We start from the raw sequence: 16,969 nt of genomic DNA, 5'->3' as shown, positions 1-16,969 counted from the left end.
AATACTTGGGAATCATTTATTTTATCTGGGTATTTTTATTTTCTAGTGCAATTAGGAAAAAACAACGTTCTCCTTTCCTAAGCCCGAGCCCCTGACTGATGTTCTGAAAAACCCAGGCAAGCCATCTGCCGATCGCCCGTTCCCCACTTTTATCCTTGGCTGCCTGAGGATAATCACCAGTTGGGGTTATTTCCCCCCAGATTGTGTCTATAAATCGCCCTTCTATCCACAATTAGGGCTCATGTAGGGAAAAATCACCCGCGACCATAGGGTGTTGGTCATGGCGGCCAGGGGCACTGCGGCAGATTTTTTTTTCCTTCGTTCTTTGCTGCAGTCTGGGCGCGGCTACAGCAATTTGTCATAGAATCTGGGGGGCTCATTTTTCCAGCCAATCACTTTTAGAGAAATGAGCGCATTGCAGCAGAATGCGCTGACGTCAAAGACCACCCCCTCTGCGCCTTTATATAAACCCCACCCAGCCAGCCCCTAGCGCAGAAGGCGAAGAACTGGAATAGAGCTCGCCTCGGCTCTGCCGGCCTTGGCTGCAGCTCTTCCAGAAACCCGGGGCACCCGCAGAAGAATCCCTTACCTGGTGAGTGGTTAGCCATCCTTCGCCTGAAAGGATGTGCAAAAACGAAGATTACATCTCCTGGCTAAGGCTCTGTCCTCCTGGACATGCTGAAAGGCCAGTGCTGGGGACCATCTCCCAAAGGCGGCCCCTTATTTAGCCTGGTCCCCAGCATCCGACACAAAATTCCGTTAGGAAAGGAATCCTCAGGCACATTTTCCGGGGCGGGGGATCCACTAGGGTTTTTTTCCTCATTTAGTCCTGGAGTGTGGGCAGTGCGACCCTGATTAAGAAAAACAGCAATAATGAGATATCCGCCCCCCCAAATCCAGTGTATTTTGGTTTCTGGGGTCTAAAAACCCGATTTTGGAGGCTGAAAGCCCCCTTTAGAATCACATTAATGGTGGGAGACATGGCGGCGGTGCATCCTGCAAGCCCCGTAAAATAGGGAGGGGAGGTACCTGAAAAGAGGGGTCTTGAGCCATCTTTTTCTCCTAGCCAGGATCTCGGTGGATCGTGGGCGTAAGATTTAGAGGTTCATGTTAACCAGCAAATCTGAATCCATATACTCGGTAGACCTGACCTCAGGCAAAATATAGGGAAAAAAAATGAACTCATCACTATCCGTTTCCTGACGCAGTCACTTTAACATCGGAAAGCGATGGTGTCAACGGTAAATCTATCCCTAGACCCCCAGATCTCATAGAGAAGGCTGCGGATGACGCTAGGGTCAAGGAAGGGGGGGGGGCGCAAGCAGAATAAATGTGGGAGGTGGGCTAGGGTAGAAAAAAAAACCCTTGTCCTTGCCTATCATAGGAAGGAAAAGAGAAAAGCAGAAAAGGGGGTGTGTGGAGGTGGGGGGGGGGGTGATCTAAATGCTGGGAATTGGGAATTTGGAGGCAGGGTTTTCAGCATTGCGCATGATGGCTGCGGTAAAATTCTGACGTGTTGAAGGCTTTTAGCTTTTGGAAAATCACCTTTTGCCGTTTCCTTTGTCCCTGTGAAGCCCCCCCACCCCGGCCGCCCCCTCCTCATCCTGGGCTGGCTGGCTGGTTGGTGGGGGGGGGGGGCGCCGAAGGGCTGCTACGTGGCAGGTTTCTAGAATGTTCTATTGATGGCCGCAAGAGGGCGCTGGTGGCACTGCGGAATTTTGGGGGGCGGGGTGGGGAGGGAAGAGGAGGTGGCCTTTGTTCTCCTGCAGGAGGGGGTCGGGCGCGAGGTGGGCTGCGGGACCCCGTGGGTCCATTTACCTAAGGGGAGATGTTAGTGGATACATGGGTTTACTGAGGTGGGCTTGTAGGACTTACAATAGGTCAGAGATGGCGTCATCTGCAGTGGTCGTGTGATTTAGGGTGTCATGGACGCAGATTAATTTATTTTCAATGATTTTTGCTTTCTGGGGTCTTAGAAAGGTGTGGCTTTTTGAGGAGGAAGGATTGCAAAAATATTAATTAGGCGCTATCCCTAATTAATCTTAAGAGTTGGCGTGGCAAAGGGGGGCGAGGTTTTGGGGAGAAGGGGGTTTTGGGGGTTGGGGGGGCGCAGGGTGGTCTGCCTTCATTTTGTGATAGCTGAAGACCTCAAAAATGAGTGTTGCGTATTAGGGAACTGAGTCTTTAAATTTTAATTATGCTTAATTGGATTTACTAATGGTGGGGGGCAGCGCCTGCTTTTACTTATCAGGAGTAGAATTGTGGTCTGGGGGCAGCCCCTTATTGCAGGGTCTCTTTATCGTCCTGGCTTTGGTGCAAGGCGGCTCCTGGATGCTGCGTCATGTCTGCAAATTGGCTCTGGCAGAGGCGATGGGGGTGCATAGCGACCCTTAAAGATGGCTGATGTGGGCTATGCCCCCCCTTCTCCAAGCCTGAAACCTGTTGGGCACCCTCCCCCCCTCCTACGTCAGTCTAGCTCTGGCAGCTGCGCCCTGGCGCCTGTGGGGGCGCCTCAGGTGGTTGGGCTATTGGAGTCTTGATGCGGGCCGCGCGCCCCCTAGCGGTCTCTATGTGCAAATGGTTCTTGGCCCGCTAGACTAGCGCTAGAGTCGCGCATGCGCACACAGCTAACACTTGTGACCTGTCAATCACTCCATCTGTACCCCTCCCATTGCTGTCCTCCCCTCCCATTTCTCCTCCTACTTCTCCTCCCATTTCTCCTCTCTCTTCTCCCCCTCCCATTTCTTTTCTCCCTCCTTCCCCCCTCCCATTTCTTTTCCCTCCTCCCCCTCCCATTTCATCTCTCCCTCTTTCCCCTCCCACTTCTCTCCTATCTTCCCCCTCCCATTTTCCTCTCCCTCCTCCCCCTCCTCCCACTTCTCCTCCCTCCTTCCTCCTCCTCTCTCTCCCGCCCCTACCCATTTCCCTCATTCCTCTTACCCCTCCCTTCCTCCTCCTCTCTCCCCCGCCCCTACCCATTTCCCTCATTCCTCTTACCCCTCCCTTCTCTTCTCTCCACCCCATCCCTGCTTCTGCTCCCAGATCCCTCCCACCCCTCCCTCTCTCCCTCCAAGCCTCCCCCTCCCTTCTCTTCTCTTTCACATACCCCCTCCCTCTCTATGCTGTTCTTGTTCTGGCCATTAGAGGTCCTCAAGGTGGTTTCTAACAGTCCTCTCCATATCATAGGATCTGTCTTCAGGGATGACATCATCTGCTCACACCAGTCTTCAAGGACCACCTTCTGGATGCCAAGGCTACTACTGCTCAAGTACCTGCTGTGCACCTCTACCTCCTGGTACCTCGGCCACGCCCTCAAGTTGCTTGCATGTTATACGGCCTGTGGGTTCCTCCTGCCCATTCCCCATTCATCACCCCCAGACCCATTAGCCATTGAAGACAACTTAAAATGTTAAATAGTTAGCTGTAATTTTAATTAGTTGCAATTAATTAGCTTAAATTGTAATTAATACCTATACCTGTGCATTTAATAAATTTTCTAACCTTTGGTTATTTGTAGAGCCAAGGAGCACGGATTCCAGGAACCCACTAGCATACAGAGCAACGCCTTGTGGACCCCCCCTGGGATCAGGACAGCGAGGGACAAGCATCAAAGAGGATCTTCAGTGTCCAGCTAGTCTTTCTCTGGGATTCAAACCTTGAACCAATGCCCTAGTGAGGGGGCACTGGCTGTGACCCTTGACCTTTGCTCTGCTTGTGTCTTGAGTCTGAGCCCTTTCCTGAACATCTGTGCTTGTGTTCATCTGCTAGTGGACTGGAGTGCTACCCTCCCTGAGGGGGGGGTGTCCCTTGTGACTGACCATGTTGTCCTAACAATGTCCTGAGCAGAAGGGTCCCTTTGGGAACCTCTCAGGAGGGGGACCTGGGCCAGGGGTGACCAGCATCTTGCTGGCAACTCTGTGGGTGGGGCGGGGTGGGGTGCTTCCTTCTGGAATGAGCATGTGGCTGACCCCCAAAGGCATGTCCCCTCCCCCTCCTCCACCCACCTTCTTGGAGATGTCCCTTCCTTTGGGGGGTAATGGGGACATTAGGAGCAACCTCCTAGGGTTGTTGTGAGAATTAAATGAACTGCAGCAGCCTGAGGCAGGGCTGGGCAGAGACCTCAGCACGTGTTTGTTGAAAGGTTTGCAGGTGGATCTCCTCCCTGCTCACCACGCCTCACATGTCTCATCCATTCTCCTGCAGATGCCTGTAGCCCCTGTACCTAGGGCTCTTGCTGCACCAGGTAGGGGCTCCTACAGACAGCAGGACGTCGGGAGACTTTGAGTGAGGACATGAGTAAAGCGTGTGGCCATTTCCAGAGCACTTTCTACATAATGTGACCATGTTATTCCTATGTAATTCATGTGTGTCAAGGGGGTAGCCTCGTGTCTAGAGAGGGGGTGAATTGGCATTAATAGTTTTTTTTTTTCATGATTTTTAAAGAGGAAGGTGGGAAAGAGAACGGGGAGAACCAGGCCTCACTCATGGACTTAAACTCACACTGAGGACATGGAAGGGGTCAAAGGTGGACATGGGTGTCATTGTGACGACCCCTCATGGTCCAAGCCCCTGTCCTCAGCCTAAAGTTCTTCAATTCATATCAAAACATTTCACAATGGGAAATCCTAGCTTCCAAAGGCGGTCTTGGGGAGCTGCTAGGGGTGGGGGTGGTGGCCCACGTCTGGTAGCATGTGGTGACTTCACCTCTTAGTAATGGTGTGACCTTAAACAAGTCATTTAGTTTCTGGGTTTGAGTTCCTTTCGCACCGAAATAGGCATTTTAAAAAAAAAAAAAGGAAAAAGAAAAAGAAAAAGTGGGGGGTGGGGGGAGGTGGGGGGGTGGGGGTGGGAGGAAACCAGTTTATCTACCCCACAGAGTGCTTCTGAAGACCAAACGATGTAGCTCACAAGAAAGTGCCTTGTAAATCGCCTTGAAATTGCAAAACTACTTACTAGCCAATGGGGCTGTCCCTACTTACTGCCACCCACCAGCCCTAGTCTCTCACAATGGTGAGCACCCAGTAGGTGCTGGGTGTCTTTGTGTTCAATAAATAATTTCCAGAATTAAAAAAAAAAATTCATTCAACAAACATTTTTTGAGACGCTGACCATGTGCCCAGTGCGCCAGGCTGTGGCTGAGGTACAAAGATAATGAGAACAGTCTCTTTCGAAGACTAATTAGGACCCTCATTTATTTTTTTTTTTACCAGCACTTTCTTTGGTGGCCTTTTAAACCAACCAGTTTTGTCCAGACAAGACAAAAAAAAAAAAAAAAAAAAAAAAAAAGTCCAACTGGGTTGCTTTAGGAAGCCCGGCTTGGAGTGGACAATGGTGTCCAGGCCTGTGAAAGGGGCTGATTGGATTATGAGGCAAATGGAGGCAGAAGCAGCAAGTAGGAGACAAATGCAGTGGGCGGAGACCCGCTCTGAGTTAATTCAGGCTAATTGGAGGGACCCTTTCTGCTTGCAGAGTGGCCAGGGGCTTGCTCGCTCGCACGTGCTCCAACAGCACCGCTCCGTGCACATGGAGACCGGAGCTACCCTGGTCCCTCTCTGGCAACTGTCCATTCATTTGATGCTCACAACTCCCTGTCCTGATCCAGGGCCGGCCTGCCGTCACGCAGGGAAGCAGAGGTCGCCAAGTGGTTTCCGACGGGGCCCCCCTTCCTAATGTTAGCCTCACGGCCTCTTCAGTTTTAGTGGCAGTGGACGTGTACCCGTTTCCAGCCTGCACCTCCAGTTCCTCTCTGGACTCCTGCCTCCACTGTGCCCACCTGGAGTCCCGCCTCCCCTGTCTTCCTCCCTCGCCACTCCAGTGTCTGTCTTTCCTTCACAGCCGGCTTCTCGAGGCCTGTCTGCACTCGCTGCTTTCCTTCCTCACCTCCAATTTCCCCTCCAACCCACTGCTTCCTGACTCGCTCTTCTCCATCGAACGGCTCTCGCTCAGGTAAAGACTTTTCTGTAGCTTGACCCTTGGCACGGTTCCAGCCTGGCTGGACACAAGGACACACGCATCTCCATTCCTGCTGCTTCATGGCTTCACGGCTCTGGTCCCCCTTTCTATGTCCACATGACCAGCTTCATGGACACAGTTCTTCTCGCTTTCCCCTGGGAGCTTACATTCCTAGTCCTCCCAGTTTCCAAAGCCTGCCTCACACCACCCAGCCAGGGCTGCCCAGAGCACGCTGGGGTTGGTGGTCTGGGTTCAGGTCCTAGGAAAGGCACTTAGAGCTGGGACCACGGGTGTAGGTCAGCTCTTTCATGCTACCACGGCTAAGACAGGGTTAATGGGCTTCACCTGGAAGGCCAGGTGAGTTCCCTCAGGTAAGACACAGACACCTTTTAGCTGAGGGACTGGAAGGGAAATCAATTAGGTATTCCTGAGCAAATGCAATTTAGGACACAATTCAGGTTTCTCAAAGTTAGGTTCCCACAGAGAAGACCAGAAAAGCAGGGGCCATGGGGAGGGGGTGTCAGAGAGGGGACAGCACCAGAGAAAGCAACACCGGGGAAGGGGGGATTTAGAGATAACTAAGACCTGCCCAGACCTCATCTAGCTAAAGCTTTTCTCCTAGGTTAGCCTGGGCTTAGAGGGAAAAACCAGAAGGAAGCTTTTAAGTTGATTACCCAGTGACACATCCCAGGAGGCCCGATATCACATAGCCCCATTGAGGGGGTTTGAGTTCCTCTGCTGAGGTTTAACCTCTGTACCAGTTGCCCCCTCCCTCCCCCGACTGGTGATTAAATCCCGACAGTACAGGAAGGGTCAGAAAGGTCTCAAGGAATGACCCGCCTCACAGGACAGAGCCCTCCCTTTCCCCCAAGCTCTGTTTTTTTTTTCCTTTTTCTTTCCCCCACCAGTTCTATTCTACTTTTTGCCCTTTCTCCTTAATGAACACGAGGCTAATCTTGGGCCTTGTGGAAGGAAGCGGCTGCAGAGCTAATGAGGTGTCTGCAGGGTTCCAATAGTCACCTCATAAGCAGCCCTCTGTCTGCGAAGGAAATACACTGATTATCATAATGAGAGCTGGCAGTGAGGGGCAGGGGGCTTGGGTTCTTAAGGCATACTTTAATGTCAGTCTTGTGGATTTCCCTCCTTGAAGACTAAGCCCCCACCCTCCCCATCCCTGGGGTTCAAGACCCATTGAACAGGGGTGCAAGTTGAAGGTAGCTTTGAGTCAAGGAGCTACAAGAACTTCCATACTGGCCACAGTTGTTCATTGTCACCTAGACTCCTGCCCAAGTTCCCCAGTCACACCACAGCCATCAACAAACCTGGTGAAGGGGGCTCCCTCCTCCCACCCTGCTCTCCTCAGAGGGTCCACTACAGCACCACCCCTGTGCTGGACTTAAAGGTAGAGTGCTAAATAGAGCATAGGAGAGTAGAAGTCACACACAAGGCTCCCATGCCCACAGTTGTAGAGACTTCACTGTCCGCAGGGTCCCTTGACTCAAATATCTGTCGATAATATATTGAGATAATAGGTCCCTGAAGCCCCTGCTGATAGTCTAGGAGTCTGGGAGGATTTTGAAAGCTAGGGTTTTTGTTCAGTATTTTAGTCCTAGGTCACCAGGCTTCCAAACTTTATTCAAACAAGCCCTCCTCCCACCAGGGAAGGCCCCCAACCCCTCCTGCCACCATATCTCAGCCCTTGGTGTTCTGGAAGGCAGGAAGCATATAAGTCTGAGTCCAGGGAGCCCGGTTGGCTTTTCACTCTCTAGTCCACTTCCTGGGACTCCAGGTTCTTGTGTGTTATCAGTGGGTATAAACGTCCCCCTCGCCCCCTTTCTGTCCAGGCATCCAGGCTGGCCTCAGAGTAGTTGGCCCACAGGCCCAGAGCATTCTGGGTACTTCTACGGGATCCATCAGGACACATTGGGAAGCTATAGAGATGAGGCCAAGGAGGGAGAGGGAGGAGGCAGGAAAAGCACCAGCCCTCAATTCTTCAGAGAACAACTTTTTCCTCCTTTACTGCCCATTCTCCTCCATTCTGTCTCAGCCTCCCTCTGTTTGTCTCCCTCCCTCTCCCAATTGGATCTGGCCCCTTTCGGGGTGCCCCTAGGCCACCCACTCCTCCTCTGGGTGTCCCAGCACCAACCCGGTAAATAGTGGGGCTCAGTAAGAGTATGTGGGATGATGTACGGTGGGACAGGCGGACGAATGGACGGGCTCAACTGCGCATCTGGGCAGCTAAGGGTCAGGGGTCGTGGGGAGGCTCAAGGGACTTGGGGTCAGTAGCGACCTGCCCTAGTCGCAGCCCCCATTGAGGGGTTCTATGGTTGCGCCCTGCATTGGTCCGCGCGTTTACTCTGTCATCCACAGTTGATCCTAACTGAGCGTGCCCATGGTCCTGGCCCTGGGCTTGGCACCTGCCACCTAGCTTGTCCCTTGATGGCCTCTGCTTCCCAGGGAGGGCAAGCTGGGGGGTTGTCTGGGAGCCAGAGCCGAGGTCTCTGGCTCCATAGAGGGCATTCAGAGGGCATGGGGTGGGCCTGGTTTGCCTGCCCTGCCTTCACGCAGACCTGCCCACCCCCAGGGCCTTGCCCCCCCTCTCTGCCTCCCTCCCCATTCATGGCTGACTATGGGCTACTTGCCCTGCAGCTTAGAGCTGAGGCTAGCGCAAAAGGAACAGCTGTGACGTGCCTGTCCTGGCCACACAGGTCTCCCTCTTGAGGATGATGGATGGGGGTCTGAGGCTTTTGGACCCTTTCCACAGTTTGTTCCTCCCCTTGGGACTCAGAGTCCAGCCTTTTTGCCCCCAATGAGGGCTGGGGACTGTGTCCCATGTCAGGAGCCTTTAGAGAGCATGCGCAGGCCCCGCCTTTGCCTGGCTGCTCACCTGTTCTTCTCTTCCTGCTGCCCCCTCCCCCCTCCCCCGCTTCTACAGTACCGGGGTTCATCACCCACTTGGCATTTTGCTTGCATAGCCCTTCCCATGGTGTCTCCCTAACACCTACCTGTGCTTCAGTGTTCCCGGGGTTCAGCCTACGCCAACCTTTCCCTCGGGCTCCAGCCCCTCCTCCCTCTGCTTCAGAGTCTGCCTTCCCTTGCTATGTCCACACTGTGGCTAACCTGGTCTAGCTGCTGCCCTTAGCCTTGCTAGCGGGTCCCTACCCCATTGTGCCACCCCCGCAACCCCCATGGCCCCCCTTCCGCCTCCCCAAACTCACCTCAGTTGCCTTCCGGTGCCTGCTGGACAATCCCTTGCTGCTGCTTTCTCTCCTGTGGGCCGAGTTTCCGGGGGCTGAGTGACCAGGGTCTTAAAACAGGTTTTAAGACTTGGCTTGCTGGCCCTGGAGATCCTCTCTTCGTCGTCTTCGTCGTCAAACTCGAACTCTTGTGTCGTCGTCCTTCCCTGGTGGGTGTTTACCACACTTAACCACCACTGTGTCCTTGAGAGTCCATGGCTCCGCCCTCCTAGGCCCCTTGCTGACCATTTGGTGTTGTTTTGGGGGCTACTATCCAGGCCTGTCGCGTCTTCCTGTGCCATTTCCTGTTGTGCTCAGGTTCCACAAGCCGCCCATCTCCACAGAAGAGCAGGTGAGGCCGCTGCGTGTCTTCATGCGTGTGAGTACAGGTGCTTTTTCTTTCTTTCAGGGGGTTCACTTTGTAGGAATTCTAATTTTTTGCCTTTCCTCAAAGCTGGCATTGCCCACCGGCCATGCCGGCTGAAGAACAGAAGACTCAGGACTCCAGGAGCCCAGGATGCCCAGCGCGAGGACCCCACCACGCCCAGCGCGAGGACCCCACCACGCCCAGCGCGAGGACCCCATGACGACACGTTGCAACCCTCCTGGATTAGGGTGAGTCTCTTGCGCCGACAAACACAACTTCAACAAACACAACTTAGTTAGAATTCACTGACATTACATGTTCACTCAAGAAGGAGTACACGGGGCGGGTGCAGCTTACGGACCTTCGCCTTGGACCTGGATGCCTGGACGCTCGTTGCCTGGAGCCGAGACTGTTGCCACGAGACCGCACGCCTGGGAGTCCATCCTGGGCCCTGTCTAGAAGGGACCAGAGACGGTAAGTGAGGGTAGGGCACATATACATATATCCTAGAAACAGCCATGGCAAGAAACACAGTAGGCACACACTCCACTATGTTCATATGAAAACATAGGCCCTTGGCCTTGTCCCATTCAGAGATGTGGACAAGGGTGGCTATCCACCCTTGGTGGGGAGACATTTCTCCCCACCAGCCATGGCGATGCTGTTAACTCAGAGAATTTCAGCCCAGCAACATGGGGCTTTGACAGTGTCTTCTAAATGAATGAAATGGTTGTTTTGAGTCTTTTCCTCACCCCTGACATTGCTTTGAGACAGGAATATGGTGCAGAAGACACAGAAGACTTCATCATGTGTTTGTTTTGGAACCACAAAGAGTGGTTCACTTACTCAAGACCTATTCATAGAGCCATTGAAGGCGTGGTGTGTGTGTGTGTGTGTGTGTGTGTGTGTGTGTGTGTGTGTTGGGGTAGGTAGGAACAAAATAAAGGGTTGAAGGGGGAAGGGTCAGGTGAGTAGAACAGCCATTAAGGTGGCTTAATCTGGTCCTGATCTGACCCTGGCCTAGTTGTCATGCTTTTTTGAAACCTTAAACTCCATGCCCCTGCCTCAAGATTCCTCCCAACATGTCAGCCTGCTTGGAGTCTTGCCTTTCCCATGGTATCTCTGCTTTTGGATGCAGCTTCTGTGATATTGTCACAAAATGAGATTTATAGATGGGTCCTCTAGTGCTCTGCCTTCCCCCCTCTGAAGTTGAAATGGGATGGGATCCTATTATTAAAACCTAATTCACAGGGGGTTCAAGCACCCAGGCCTGGCCTTTGCCTGCCTGCTTTCCCTCTCTAGGGGGCCCAAGCAGGCTGTAGAGAGGAGGGAGTGTGTGCCTAGGGCACCAGAAGGCTCTGTCTTGTGACATTTACTCCGTAGCTGGCATTTACTGAGCAACCTGCAAACACAGTGACGTGGCTAGCCAGGCGGGCTGGGAGGGGAGCTTTGCACAGGGCGGGATACTGGCTCCCAGGGGCATCAAACCCTGAGCTTAGACAAAGCCACTGGGTAGGTAGTCGGCTGAGTGAGTCAAGGGCTTGCTTGTTCATTAGGGACAGCCCAGAACTTGGGAGGTGGGCTGAGCCAAGGGGTTAGGCTAGGTTACCCAACCATGGCACAATATGCCCAGAATACTCCCACACTCTGCAGCCAGCCCCACCTACCCTCCCAGGATTCAAGACCAGGCTTTACATGAAGGTATAATTTGATTGACTGATGTTTCAGAGAAGCTAACTCTCAGGCAGATACATCTTTGGTAGATTTTGTGTGACATTAGGGTTAAAGAACAAGGAAGAATACAGTAGATTCTCAATTAATTGACAATCCACTAGCCTCTCAGATTAGAGTCTTAGGGACTGCTGAGATGCTGGTACTTGGGAGAATCAAAAGAAATGATAGCTTTCCGGAAAACTCTTTTTGATGCTTTGGACAGTGCCAGTACGGAGTGAAAATGAGGCCTGGATTGCAAAGAGAGCAGGCGCAGGAACCTATAACCTGGTGGAAAGATGGGGCCATGCTAATAGGCACTTAGATCTCCAAAGTTCTTCCTAACTTAGTGCCTCCCAAGGAGAGCAGGCTGTGCGACAAGATAGCGCCTTCTTGTGGGAGTGCCTGTCTATCTCCCCCAGGGGCGTGCAGGAAAGGGAGGCCAGAACTGAGCGGAGGTTACTTGTGGAGGGGGCTGCCTTTGCTTCCACATTCCTGCCTGTGAGCTGCTGGCTGCAGTTTCCAGGGCCCCTGATTTGTGTGATTCAAACCCCAAATGTATTTGAAAGTACATTTCTCTAAATGATGCCGAGACCTGGCAACACTTCAGGGCAGCAGGACGCATATGTTTCTTATTCTATCATTTATGTGAAGCAACTTACAGTTTTGTTTTTTTTATTTATTTATTTATTTTTTTTTGTATGAGCAATCTGATTCCTTAGAATGAAAAAAAAAAAAACCAAAACCCCAAAACTACCGATCTTTTAATGAGCTGGTTAATGGAGAGAAAGGGGTGTCACACAAAGGGGGTGAGGAGGGAGCTGAATTAAGGCCCTCAAAAGGTTACAGAGCAGTGGACAGTGAAGGACAATGAAGAAGCCGTGCTGGAGGAACTGGGTGGGGGCAGCTACCCTGGGAGCCCTTTCTTCTCTAAAGACTGGAATTTATCAGCCTGTGAATGAGTCCCAAGAGTTACAACCCCCCCCCCCAATCCCACCCCCAGACAAAAGGAGGAAAGTAAGGTTTAGGCTGCCATTCCTGGTTAGAGAAGATGGAAAATTCTAGGAGCACTGGGTGTTTCTGAGTGGGACTATTTAAAGCACAGGGGTCTCTGAAAGAGAGAGGGATGGGTGGGTGGGTGGGTAAAGCCTGGCGGCTCACGGGCACCTAGGGTTCTGTAGCTGTCTGAGGAAAGGGGTGTTTCTGGGTGAGGCTGTCTGATGGAGCAAGGCAGGTATTAGGAGCCTCTGATAGTATTTCCTTCTGGGCACCTAGAAACACAGCAGCAGGGCTACAGAGCAGAACAGCATTAGGAGAGGGGTCCTAGGTCTCCATCTTTGATGAAAATATCTGTGTTCTGGGGTCCTCTGGCCCTGAAGCCAGTATCTGGGGCCCCGCCCGGCCTCTTTTGGGAATCTGGTGGCTTTAGCTGGGCTTCTCAGAGGCATTGTCCGTGTTTGTTTTCCTATCTTCTTCCTTCATCCCTAAGTCCAGTGTGTGTGTGTGTGTGTGTGTGTGTGTGTGTGTATGTATGTGTATAGGGCAGGTGTCAGGTGACGGAGGCCAGTAGCCCCCACCCCTCCAACTCAAGCACGATGTATGTGGGAGAGGAATTAATTAAGGCGAGAGCAGGGTGGAGGGTAGATCCAGTCTTGACTTTCCTAATTGCTCTCTAGTTTCTTTGGGCTTAAGAGAAAATTGCAGATGGTGAGGTCTCCCCTCCCCTAGCCTGGGAGTGGGGCCCCAGAGCCTGGCTCCCCACCACCTTGAGTTGGCCTTCTCTTCTCAGTGAATAGGGTCTTTGGCTAGGGCTTAAGGAGGAGACTCTTAGCCTGGGAGCCCGGAGGCCCGGAGGCCCGCTGCAGCTGGAAACAAAGGCTCGGGCAGAAAGGAATGTGGGGGAGCCCTGTGGAGCACAGCCACCTGGGGATAATTGGGAGAGCTAGCTTCGATGAGTTTCCCAGGTCCTGTGAATGGCTCCTGTCAATGGAAGGTGCCCTTTCTTCAGATGAAAGGAAGAAAACCTCAATTACCTACTCAACATGGTGTGTGTGTGTTCCCAGGGTGCTGTGTGGGGCCCCTGCCCCTGCCCCTGCCCCTGTGAGTGTGTGTGTGTGTTCCACCTAGGAGCAGACCCCCTTCTGTATAATCTCTCACGTAGTCACTGTCTGACCCTGGGGACCCTTGAGCTTGTCCTTCCCAGGGCTCGATTTGTGTAGCTCTCTTGGGATAGAGCGATAGGATTAACTATAGACAAGAAGAATGTGATCACATTGGGCCCAAAGCCCAAAAGATGCTTTAGAGGCAGAATGGGGCCAAGGGGATGGGATAGTCCAGGATGGAAAGTTGGGGAAAGAGGACTGTGGAAGGGGCCAAAGAGTGAGTACATGCCTTTTCTGGCCACCAGGGACCACAGCTGCGTGGCTTTTTTTTTTTCTTATTTTCTTTTCTTTTTTTTTCTTTTCTGTTTTTTTTTCTTTTATTTTTCTTTTCTTTTCTTTTGGGGGGGGGGGCTTCCAGCATGTTCTCTGGGTCATCCTGTATGTGGCCAGGCAGCTGTTCTTCCAAGGTTAGGAAACTGGGAGCCAGGGTGGGGTGGGGTGGTGGTGATAGGGTCTGAAATTGAGTTAGGGTGTGGCCAGTGTGGGTGGTTAGGGACATAAAACAGAAAAAGTCAGAGCGACCACCCCCTACCACGGGTTGTCCCACTACTGCCTTAGATTGTCCCAAGGCAAAAGTCCCTGCTAGGGGAAGAAGTTCTGGCTCTTATGTTTGGTGTTTTTTATGAATGTTTCTGAGCCTCAGTTTCTCCATCTGTAAAATGAGACCAGAGCCTAACTATGCCCTTTCTGTAATCAGATAACAGTCCCTGTTTAACCAGAGAAGGACATGCAAGAGGTTCATGACTGGACACTTGGGACCTCCATTAGCTTTTTGGTAGACCCCACCCTATTGCTCCTTAGCAATTGTCAGGTAGTCAGTGGCCAGAGCTCGGAATGGGTACTTGGGTCCAGGAGCGGCAGCTGTCTGAACCTAGCCCCTTGTCAGCCCTGCCTGTGGCTGTGACCCCAGCCTCTGCCATCAGCTCTCAGGGTCATCCTTTCTCCATCCTTAAGATGAGGAGTACAGCTCTGCAGTCACCTGAGGCCTGTAGCGTTTGAGTTCGTAAGTGCTGGGTCTCTGGCACACTAGGTGCCTTGTTTTTTATCGATGTTGCCTCTCTGCTGTAGAGGCAAGGGGGCTGGAGATTCCAGAGGGTCAGAGTGTGTCAGTCAAACTGTTTGTAGCCCTGGGTGAGGGCTGATGATTGCAGGTTCCTGAGAGACAAGTGTGGTCAGGGGGTTTCTCAGGGCTCAGCTAGTTCATCTCTGACAGCTTTTAGAAATCACAGGTCTTTGTGGAGGTCGTTGCTGCCTCATGTGCTGTGGCAAAGGTATTACTTATTACAGGGAATTAATTATTCAATCATCCCACAGGCCAGGCTGGGAAACCCTTTTTTGGCCAGAGAGCATGCCTTGTGTTATGAGACTAGACCCGAGACTTGCCTGGCACGAGGATGTGTCCCAGCAGTGCTGTCCAGAAGGGGTCATTGTGTACCCGTTGGTTAAGAGGCACTTGGCATCACTCTTGCTGGCATCCTGGCCCATGCAGGGAAGAACTTCTAGTTGAAACCACCAAGGTAGCAACTTGTAAAAACAGTGAGTGGTACCCACCTGCCTCAACCCCCCCAACCCCCCCACCCCCACCCTCACCCCCCATCCCCCACCCCCCACCCCCGCTGTGTGCTCATCTCCCTCTGTCTCTGGGCCTCAGCATGGTAATCAGGAGCTCACAGACCTTTTCTGTCAGTCTGTGCCCATCATTACCGTGGCGGACCGAAGCTTTTGTTTTGTGACCTTGGTTGCTACAATACCTACAAGCTGAAATGAGGAATCAAAAAATTGCCAGCCTCAATTAGACTGGCAGACTGTGTTCCCAAGGCTGCTTCAGCCTTTCTATCCATTAAGGGTAAACATGTACCAAATAGGGCCTAATTCTCTCTAATTGCCCACTCCTGAAGCAAAGAGGTGAAATTCCAGGAAGAGGCATATATAAACATCCTCTGAAACCCGACCAACGAAAATTAGAGGGCTGATGGGGGGCCCGGTGGGGAGAAGGGGACATGGTTTCAAAAGATGTCCCAATTACCGCTCCCATTTTCATAAATGGGCCTGTAATGTCCAGGGCCTGGGTCTCAACAAAGGTACTGGAAATGAGCTCTGCAAAGAGCTTACATTTGTCAGGGGAACTAGCAAGAGGGTAGTATTTTCTCAACAGGTAGGAAGTGGGAAAAGGCTGATCATCTGTGTAACTGCGGATTCTATTTCTTGAAATCAACATTTTAGTAAAAATAGTCCTTTGACGTTTTTCCTCCATTTGAAACATCGGTGAGGTATTTGTACCAAACAAGATCAATTAGGTCCTGTGTGCCTCCGGAAGAGAGAAACTTTTAAAAAAAATTATCTCAAGATGCAGAGTTAGGATGTTCTTATCCTGTTGAGTGGTAGGGGCTCTGCTTACTGTACTACCGTCATTTTATATGCGTAGCATGAACTCAGGGCACGCATTTACAAGGTCTTCCATCAAATGTTTGTGACAGTGGTTCCTGCGGACTCTATAAAATCTTGTTTTTTCCTTTGGCTGCAGAGAGTCATCTCTGCAGCTTTTCTGACATTTGTTAAGATTCCAACCCTGCACCATGTTATTAATACATCATGCAGATCTAGAGCTGGTACACGCAGCTTTTAAACCAAGGCACGACTTTGCCAGGGTTATGTGCTGGCGTTGCAGCCTGGGGTCTCCATGCTGAGTTCATTAAGGATAGTCAGGCATGCCTAGGGTCCACAGGGGCCTGGAGGAGAGGCAGGAAAAAACCCAGATGCCCTGGGCTGCTTCTGATTACCTCCCTCCTATTAAAAACAAAAGAGAGGAAAACAGGAATGGACAAGTGAAGGCCCCAGCTCAGGTTCCGGCAAGGAAACAGCAGCGTCTTTGGTCTTGCTGTGTGTTCTTGGTCTGGAGTCTGCTTGTCACTCAGGGACCCCAGCCTTCAGGGATCATGGGGTGGGGAGAGGGCCATTCACTATGCAGTTAGGTGGTCCTGAGCTGTTAGATGACCAATATAGTACTTGGTTTACCCGCATGTTCTGGTTGTCCTGTGAACTCTTAGGTTTTTTTTTTTTTTTTAAACAGGTTTATTTATTTTATGTATGTGAGTACACTGTAGCTGTCTTCAGACACACTAGAAGAGGACATTGGATAGCATTACAGATGGTTGTGAGCCACCATGTGGTTGCTGGGAATTGAACTCAGGACCTCTGGAAGAACAGTCAGTGCTCTTACCCACTGAGCCATCTCTCCAGCCCCGAACTCTTAGTTTTAAGACACAGATTAGAACAGTTATGAGAAATTTGGGTTTGGGGAGTACAGGCCAGAGACAGGATTTACAGGAGGCTTAGAAATGAGAGGTATGTCTTCACTGTACCCCAGCAGGGTTTGGGGTACATCATCCAGAGAGCCATCTGGGAATGGAAGGTATAGGTGGAGAAACCTGTCTGTGGAGACTGAAGTAAGTGAGCATAGGGTAGCGAGTCCCTGCAGAGCTAGCAGGGCAGGCATCTGACAGCCTGCACTAAGTGCTTCTCAGGTCCTGTGGTCTGTGACA

General features: G+C 51.8%; 1 long non-coding RNA gene across 3 annotated transcripts in view; it reads left to right on the top strand.

Moving 5' to 3' along the window:
* Nucleotides 1–503: 503 nt before the first annotated feature.
* The window catches only part of LOC127686946 (uncharacterized), a 31,528-nt gene continuing 15,062 nt past the window's right edge, over nt 504–16,969 (top strand). The window contains exons 1-6 of one of the 3 annotated variants that reach the window (XR_007978296.1): nt 504–592; nt 3,187–3,295; nt 3,518–4,243; nt 9,270–9,358; nt 9,467–9,540; nt 9,643–9,803. This is a non-coding gene — a long non-coding RNA (uncharacterized LOC127686946). Of the gene's footprint in view, nt 593–3,186; nt 3,340–3,517; nt 4,244–9,269; nt 9,359–9,466; nt 9,568–9,642; nt 9,804–16,969 lie in introns of all 3 variants that reach the window. The other 2 variants (XR_007978298.1, XR_007978297.1) reach the window with 2 other exon arrangements.

This window comes from Apodemus sylvaticus, chromosome 6 (assembly GCF_947179515.1).
Source record: "Apodemus sylvaticus chromosome 6, mApoSyl1.1, whole genome shotgun sequence".
In the NCBI taxonomy this organism is placed as follows: Eukaryota; Metazoa; Chordata; class Mammalia; order Rodentia; family Muridae; genus Apodemus; species Apodemus sylvaticus.
Note: the sequence above shows the minus strand (reverse complement) of the source record. Positions and strands in the feature narration are given on the sequence as shown.